The sequence below is a fragment of the Protomyctophum bolini genome, assembly GCF_963924005.1.
Source record: "Protomyctophum bolini genome assembly, chromosome: 5".
NCBI lineage: Eukaryota > Metazoa > Chordata > Actinopteri > Myctophiformes > Myctophidae > Protomyctophum > Protomyctophum bolini.
Window position 1 is genome coordinate 30,084,401 of NC_137866.1, and position 9,530 is coordinate 30,093,930.

Here is a 9,530-nt window from a genome sequence, read left to right on the forward strand (position 1 = left end):
GCAGATCTACAAGCTCATAGAGTGGCACGCTACGAGCTTGTAGGTCTGCTATTTTTTGAAAAATCAAAGGATGTAGAAGACATTTTTAGAATCTGATCTCAGGTCAGAATGGGATAAGCAAAGCCCCTCTTTCCATGGGCAGCCTGTATATCTGTTGTTGTGTATCTGATAATGGAACTTCCAGCATGACAGGATCAAATTGGAGATACACGTTTGTCGTTTACTTCGCCGTTGTGAAAATAAAAATTCTTCAATAATGTATCTGGCTATTGTAAACAGGGCTGGCCGGGGAGATGACCAGAAACACTAGCATCCCCGTTGTCTCACTAGGAGAAATCTGTCTAAACTGAAACATTGCGGATAACTAAAATATGACTAAAAGTAAATTAATTGGTATTGAAAAGACTGTGACCAAAATGAACGCTGGCGTGTTATACGTGTGTCAGCTTGCGAGCCCATCCAACCTCTAGAGCAGGGATACTCAAATAGATTTACCTGTAGGCCACATTACAAAAATGGCAAGGGGCCAGGGTAAAATTACGACATTAATGATACTTGATAACTTATCTCTTTCAATTGCTTTATTTTCGCAAAATGTATCAAAGTACAATGTGCATGCACACAATATGTAAATAAATAAATGTGTTACATTTTCTTGCATAAACACAAAGAGCTGAGTATAGCTCTTTGCCTGCCTGCCTGCCTGTCTGTCTGTCTGTCTGTCTGTCCATGAGTAGTTATTTGTCTGTCTGTCAATGAGTAGCTGTCTTACTGTCTGCCTGTCTATGAGTAGCTGTCTGCCTGCCTGTCTATGAGTAGCTGTCTGTCTGCCTGCCTGCCTGTCCAATTGTCCATGAGTAGCTGTCTGTCTGCCTGTCTGAGTAGCTGTCTGCCTGCCTGCCTAATTGTCCATGAGTAGCTGTCTGTCTGCCTGTCTATGAGTAGCTGTCTGCCTGCCTGCCTAATTGTCCATGAGTAGCTGTCTGTCTGCCTGTCTATGAGTAGCTGTCTGCCTTCCTGCCTGTCCAATTGTCCATGAGTAGCTGTCTGTCTGTCTATGAGTAGCTGTCTGCCTGCCTGCCCAATTGTCTATGAGTAGCTGTCTGTCTGTCTATGAGTAGCTGTCTGCCTTCCTGCCTGTCCAATTGTCCATGAGTAGCTGTCTGTCTGTCTATGAGTAGCTGTCTGCCTTCCTGCCTGTCCAATTGTCCATGAGTAGCTGTCTGCCTGCCTGTCCAATTCTCCATGAGTAGCTGTCTGTCTGCCTGTCTATGAGTAGCTGTCTGACTGCCTGCCTGTCCAATTCTCCATGAGTAGCTGTCTGCCTGTCTATGAGTAGCTGTCTGCCTGCCTGCCAGCCAGCAAGTTGGTTAACAGAAAATAAATTGTTATGGCTGAGTAAAATAAAATACAATAAACACAATTTGCCTGAAAATAGATTACCCAGCTATGACCTTTTTCATGAAAAAAAAATGAGTAGTGATATGGCTGACTGAGTAAAATAAAACAATCTACCTGAAAATAGATAGCTATAAGTGAAGAGCAATTTCCGCAATTTCCGCAATTACCATTTCCGCAATTTCCATTTCTGCAATTTCCGCAATTTCCATTTCCGCAATTTCCTCAATTTCCATTCCCGCAATTTCCGCAATTTCCATTTCCGCAATTACCATTTCCGCAATTTCCGCAATTTCCATTTCCGCATTTCCATTTCCGCAATTTCCGCAATTTCAGCAATTTCCATTTCCACCATTTCCGCAATTACAATTTCCGCAATTTCCATTTCCGCAATTTCCATTTCCATTTCCAACTATTAATGGCAGCTGGGTTTCATCATTCAAATAAAATAGAATTCTGTCCGTTTAGCTATAAAATTATGTCAGGGAATAGAGATACACAGTATATGTCTTTCATTTGCATTGCACATTGCATTGCACATTGGGATGTGCCGATACCGATACTGAATAACGATACCAGTGTCGTGATCTCATGTTGTTTAGAGCTATCTAGCTATATATCTCGTATTGTGTTTATATATCTAGCTATATATATATATATATATATCTTGTGTTGTGTTTATAGCATATAACTAGACTCCTCACTCAAATATGCATTTACAGTTTGGGAAACTCCAAAGCAAACTCCACATGTCCCAACATTTTATTTACCTGCCATAGTGTCAACCCCTTACCCCTGTGTTGGATCGGTGGTTAGACTGGCATATTCACCGATTCTGATATGATCCGATATGACAAATAAGGGCCGATCCGATACTTTTCTACTTACAACCCAAATAATTGATGGTTAGATGCATAGGATCGGATCTGATCCTATAGATAAATGGAGCGGCATTCCTGAATGCAGTGTCAAGCGGCATCGACACCGCATCTACAGGGCAGCGCTCCACAGATTTGTCTATAGTCTGGATGGACGGGGTAATACACACACAGCGTGAAAAGAGGAGTTAACAGGCAATTATGGGCACTGTATTTTGCCCACAAACCTCAAGTTTAGCGGGCATATACAGTTAATATACCGTAATATACAGGTGTGATGGTACAATTCGGGAGTTTAAAAGTCCGGTATTCAACATTTACTTGAGTAAAAGTAATTTTTTAAAGTATTGTTATCAAAATGTAGGCTACTTAAAATACCCAAAGTAGAAAGTAGCAGTAGTCTACTCTGCCTACTCTCATTTCATGTTTTTGAATAAATGTTCCATGGCAGACGGTATCCAGACAGTATAACCTTTCTCATGACAGTTCCTATCCCACTGCTCCTCCTCCCCTCGAGGTGAGGAAGTACAGCGGAACGATTAGGACGTCATGCCTGCCACTCACACCTTCATCAAAGAGCTGTGTGTGTGTGTGTGTGTGTGTGTGTGTGTGTGTGTGTTTGTGTGTGTGCGTGTGCGTGTGCGTGTGCGTGTGCGAGTGTGCGTGTCTGTGTGTCAGCAATCAGTACAAGGTGATATCCGTCATGTCTTCACCCATGGTGTCGACAGCAGCAGCAACACGCATCGCTCGTTCTGAATGTTCACAGTTAATAATCTGACTCCTCCTGGTGTTCCTCATGCCTCCACTATTAACGTATTAACCTTTTCATACCGTGACCCCCCAAAAGTATCATAGTGTTTGAACTGGCAACCCTGAACATAATCATATTTGAACTGGGGCCCCCGAAAATAATCATATTTGAACTGGGGATACCGAAAATAATCATATCTTAACTGGGGACCCCACAAATATTCATATTTGAACTGGGGACACCCCCCCCTCCAAATGAATGAATGAATAATGATTCATATTTGTAAACATTTTCAAAGTGAAAGTGGTTCATTCATTTGAGGGATGCTAGGACCTCCTATGCACCCACACCTTGGGTGTCCGTAGCACAGAATGGCCCCTTTTCCACCAAAATAACTTCGGGTCAGAACCAGTGCCGTTCCGAACCTTGGTGCTTTTTGCGAACCGGTCGCGAACTGGCTACATTTCCACCAGATTGAACCCCGGTTCATTTGGTGGCGCTATTATACCTAAACACAAAATGTTGAAAAGGAGAAGGATCCGTCATGCCCGCAGACGCCCCGAGGGTGTTGCACCACACAAACCAATGTAAACAGTATCCACGAGGTTGTGATGTCAGGGTTACAAGTTATTATAACGCCCCGCAAGTCTCAGCTGGATTCTGGATCGCGATGCATCCGTATACGTTTGGATCGTTTCATGTTTGCGTTGGCAATTAATGTAACTTTTGTTCAAAGATGGTTGATCGCATCGAATATCTGTTGCGTGTGTCACTGTGTCTGCGTCCTCCCAAGTTCTAACCCACTGACAAGTTCCAACCTACTGACACACCAACTTATATCGTCTCGGTTCACAAAGCGCTGCGTGCAATTACAAAGCTGAACCACCGTTTTGTGGTTCACATTGGGAACGAACGTTTATGGTTCGGAACCAACTCATTTTCAGTGGAAACACTCTGAACTGGTTCAATATTTGGCGGGAAGAACCCCGGTGGAAAAGTGGCCAATGTGATGATTTGACTGGCTGAGCACGGAATGTGATGTATAACGATAAGAGCGCCCCTCACTTCACACAAGTGTGATTTTTGTATTTATATAACAAGAGATTAGATAATTTGATTGGTCCTGTTTGGTCCATTTCCTGAAAGGTATCAGTCTGGGACTTACACGCTTAACACCCAGCCAGCAAACGACAAAGTATTCTCGCCCAGTAGAGTGCAGTGTGAATTGTAATTAATTGAATGAATCCCAGAATTGCACCGTTATAGTTATTAATTGTCCAGTGAGTGAGTGAGTGAGTGAGTGAGTCAATGAATGGATGGATGGATGGATGGATGAAATAATGAGTTTTCATGTCTGGCTGTTTTTCACAGCCCATCCCTTACAGGATTATTCAGACACAATTTAAAGTGGACTATTATATTTCCTGTGGAATACGGATGTGTATAATACAGGAAACTCCCGTTAAACTTTCCAACAAACTCTGGTAAACTCTCGAATTGTACCATCATGTATATTACTGTATATTAACTGTATATGCCTGCTAAACTTGAGGTTTATGGGCAAAATGCAGTGCCCATAATTGCCCGTTAACTCCTCTTTTCACGCAGTGTATACTGTTATGAGTATAGCAGTATAGGGTTAGTGTTAGTTACTCATAGCAGTATAGCTGTTCCCTCACAAGATCAGCTCGAAGTATCCCAATTGTGAAGCACTAGACAGTCATTCATTAACATGTGGGGACCTCTGCTGGTCACTTTAAACCAGTGGTTTCAACCTTTTTCATAGGCTATAAAAGCCCATTATTTATTCAGCATTTGAGCCATATGGACCATTTGATGACATTTAGCCTTTCCGACCCAAAACTAAATTATATTTTGTTGCCGTTGGATAATAGTTTGTCCACAATTCCATGCTGTATTGATGTGGTACCCATGTGCAGTGGAGCCTGCCTGGAAAATTACACCCACCGGCCACCGTATGCACAGCTCAACCTTTCTCTCCCCACCGTATGCACAGCTCAACCTTTCTCTTCCCACCGTATGCACAGCTCAACCTTTCTCTCCCCACCGTATGCACAGCTCAACCTTTCTCTCCTCAACCCACCGTATGCACAGCTCAACCTTTCTCTCCCCACCGTATGCACAGCTCAACCTTTCTCTTCCCACCGTATGCACAGCTCAACCTTTCTCTCCCCACCGTATATGCACAGCTCAACCTTTCTCTCCTCAACCCACCGTATGCACAGCTCAACCTTTCTCTCCTCAACCCACCGTATGCACAGCTCAACCTTTCTCTTCCCACCGTATGCACAGCTCAACCTTTCTCTCCTCAACCCACCGTATGCACAGCTCAACCTTTCTCTTCCCACCGTATGCACAGCTCAACCTTTCTCTCCTCAACCCACCGTATGCACAGCTCAACCTTTCTCTTCCCACCATATGCACAGCTCAACCTTTCTCTCCTCAACCCACCGTATGCACAGCTCAACCTTTCTCTCCCCACCGTATGCACAGCTCAACCTTTCTCTCCTCAACCCACCGTATGCACAGCTCAACCTTTCTCTTCCCACCGTATGCACAGCTCAACCTTTCTCTTCCCACCGTATGCACAGCTCAACCTTTCTCTTCCCACCGTATGCACAGCTCAACCTTTCTCTTCCCACCGTATGCACAGCTCAACCTTTCTCTCCTCAACCCACCGTATGCACAGCTCAACCTTTCTCAACCCACCGTATGCACAGCTCAACCTTTCCCACCCTTATTTTGTGCTCGGCCTATCCCTAATCATCACACACGCAGCACTGCATGCTTTTCTCTCCTGATCAGCGCTGAGCTATTCAGAACCAACCCGGTCCTGGACCCAATTGACAGGGTATATCTGTGAAGAGACCTCTACTGACCTTTACTACGCTTTTGGGCGCAGCTCTTGCAGCGACCGGCAGCAGGTGGTAGAGCTCCGTGTTGTTTTATGTTCTATGTTTTATTGTTGACCCACGTTCTACGTTTTCACAAGATCACGGTTACCTAAGTTTTAAGTGCTAGGATTGGGAAAACTGAACCGACCTCCTGCTACGAGGTTTATTAAATGACAACGTGAACGCTTGTTTACCGTATGTCACGATTGTTTGAACATGGATCTCACCACTCTGCTATTGTTGTGGCGCTGTGACCACGGACAAGTTGACAGGCGGGGGTGTGTGCCTATACGTTAATGAGCGGTGGTGTAAAAATGTAATCATCAGAGAGAGGATTTTCTATTTCTATTTTCTATTCTATTTTATTTCTAATGTGAACATTAGAGGTATGTTTATCTGGGTACAGTGTATTTGCATGCCGTGTGTGGTGCCTGGTCGAGGCTGTGACGTGTTGAGGGCGTGCAGGAAGAGCCCTGCGAGTAGCATTAAATGGCACCTGTGTGAGCCATAGAGTATATATCTCTATGGTATATATACTCTAAGGTGTGAGCTGGCTCAGGCAGATTAAGCCAAGTTGCAGGGGTGAGATGATGAGCTGGTCTCACTCCACAAAGAATGTCCATAAATAATAAGAGATAGAAGAGAATTCAGAGTAGCTCCTAAAGAATCGCAGAAGGCGCACACGGTACGTTACATGTTTGGTTCTTTGTTTGTAAATATTGTCGTAGTTCCGTTGATTGTTTGTGTACGTTTCATCATGTTTGTTTACAATAATAATCCGGAAGTCATGATTGACCGACAAACAAGGACATTCACATTGCAATTCCACGGTGTTTAAGAGAATGTATGTATGTTTTTGTTACAGTTTTCACGTTGTTCAACATGGGAAAATAAAAGACCCTTAAAGACATCAGTCGGAGCGTTGTCATATTTCTGCTACGGGAGCCGCTACACTGAATATAGTATGTGGGTGGGTGACGTGACATGGTGTCCCTGGCTGTCCTCAGTGTCACTCATGTATAAATAAAACATATATTTGTCAAAAACCTTCTGAATATTGTACAGGACATTATGCTCCATGTGAACATACTCAAGATTAAAACATTTCATTCCTCATTTCTTCAGAATTTTCAACCAAACACAGCAAAAATCATATGGTGCGACTGTCCCGGCCTTGTTTCTCAAAGTAGGAACTTAAATAAAACTAAGGAAAAAAATGCTAAAATTATTTTAAAAATTCCATAAATATAATATAGATGTCTATTTGTGAGCCTAATCTTTTCAAAGTCCAAGCATAATGTTTTCAGTCATTTCTGATCAAAAAGATTTTGTCCCCCAAACCAAAATCATATTGTGTGACACCATTTTGGGACATTTCAACAGGCAATTGTTTGGACACCCATTGGGATAGAGAGGTACTTCTTCAGTAAGGCTGTTCAGCACTTGCATTACAATAGCATGACAGGTGTCTGTGGTGAATTATCATTTTAACCTTTTCATGAAATACGATCTTGTTGGAACGCTGACCAATGCGACTCTTCCAAGTGTCTGTGGGTGTGACACCTTTTTCATTAAAAAAGCTAAAGGTATTAGATTTTTTGGTCATAATTACATGTAAATCTATGTTGCTTTGTTATAGCTAGCATGTTGTTAGCATGCTAACGTGTAGCTAGTAGCCTCAATGTTATGTTAAGTGCAGAAAACGTAATATGGTGTGACACTTTATCATAATGGTGTGACTGTTTTCCTGTCACGCCATATGAGTTTTTTGTCACACCATATGGTACAAACTGTATTTTCCTACAGATATAACAATAAATAACAAAGTCCCATGCTTCTTTTGTCCATTTAAACATTTGTTTTAAACATTTTCACCTAAAATCTGCAACTATCCACAATAAATTGTGTTTAATTTCGTTTTATTCAGTCATTGCCATGTTATTCAATGTTAAAGCAATTTTCCTGTTGCTGTTTTTCCTGAGTAATTGTTAAATCAATCTGTAAAGTTCAGTACTCACTAATAAGTAGGTTAAAACACAGTTTGCTTTGAAAAATGAAGATATGATCATACGGTGTGACACTAAATAATTTGGTGTGACGTTCCAAATAGTGAAAAAAATCATACCTTTATTAATGATGAAACCATTAATGTTCATGGATTACATAGCAAATAGTCTAAGGAAGAGTCACAAATATTTGTGTAATTTTAGAGAAAGTTTTGTCACAATAAATACAAAATATATTGAAAGACCGATAACATGGGCCTCACATTGAGTGTTGATTACGGAAATAATATACAGATTTAATACATTTTCACAAAACTATAGTGGATTACAGGTTAGTTATGATAAAGGACTTTGATAAAGTGAGCAACTTAAGAAAGGTGTACTCCATTTTCATTTTATAAACAATTATTGTCATGTCACACCATATGACGATTTTAGGCACAAGTACAACAACATGCTGAATAAACTCTGATTCCAATAAAATATATAAAAACAAAATATGTTTCCATAAAGATGAGAGTGAGTAGAACAAAAGTAAATCATTTATATTCCTGTTATTTAAAGGTTTTTAAAAAACACTTTTTTTGGGGTGTCACGTCACTGACCCATGTACGTTTTAAATAAGACTGCAACATCTTATACAATGCTACTAAAATTCACAAGTAGCCTACATGTACACAAGCTGCACAGTGAAAACAGAACCTGACCTTTAACAATCTTCTAGCGTTAATAATCTTCTAGCGTTAATGTAATCATGTGGACCATAGTGATATATTTTTAAATAAGTATGACAGTGATGAGTAATTTAAATAAGGCTTTTATTCCTGAGGTGGGATAACATATGTGTTCTGTTCAGTGTTTAAACTGACGCAAAATATGAAATTAGTTACTTTATTTAACTGAAGTGATGCAATATATCAAATGGGTTACTTTATTGAACTGAAGGAACATATTGCACCACCAACCTACAGTATCTCATGGGAAATCAATGACATTTGTATTTTAGTCACACCAAATCTATTCCTACATGAACCAGGGTTTACTGCAAACACACACATAGTGTGTGAAACACTGCCACCTCGTGTCCATTTTCACTTACTACAATAATTAACTAACTGACTGTTGCATTAGTAACTGTAGCTGTTGTGTGCCTGTTTCTGGGCGGTGCAACCACTCCAAGGATCAGCATGTCCCTCCATCCCTAGTCCCTATGTTTAGGGTACCAATGGGGGCAAAAGTGGCGCTGCTGTGCGACCTGCACTCGAGGCTGTCAACCATGTTCCTACAAATAGCTCAACTGGTCAAGACTCAATTCTCCCTGCAGGCCCTCCCTGCCACTGTTGTCCTAGAAGCACTATTAAACATAAATCAAAAGAGCTCAACTGGGGAGGACAAATTAGACCCATATTTCTTAAAATTAGCAGCACCTCTTATTGTAGAGCAGATCACTCACATTTTGTATCTTTCAATTTCATCAAGCCGTTTCCCTCATATTTGGAAAAGAGCACATATAACCCCATTGCACAAGGGAGGTGACAAGTCATGCTAAAATCCTGGAAACACTCATATACTTCCAGTTAAA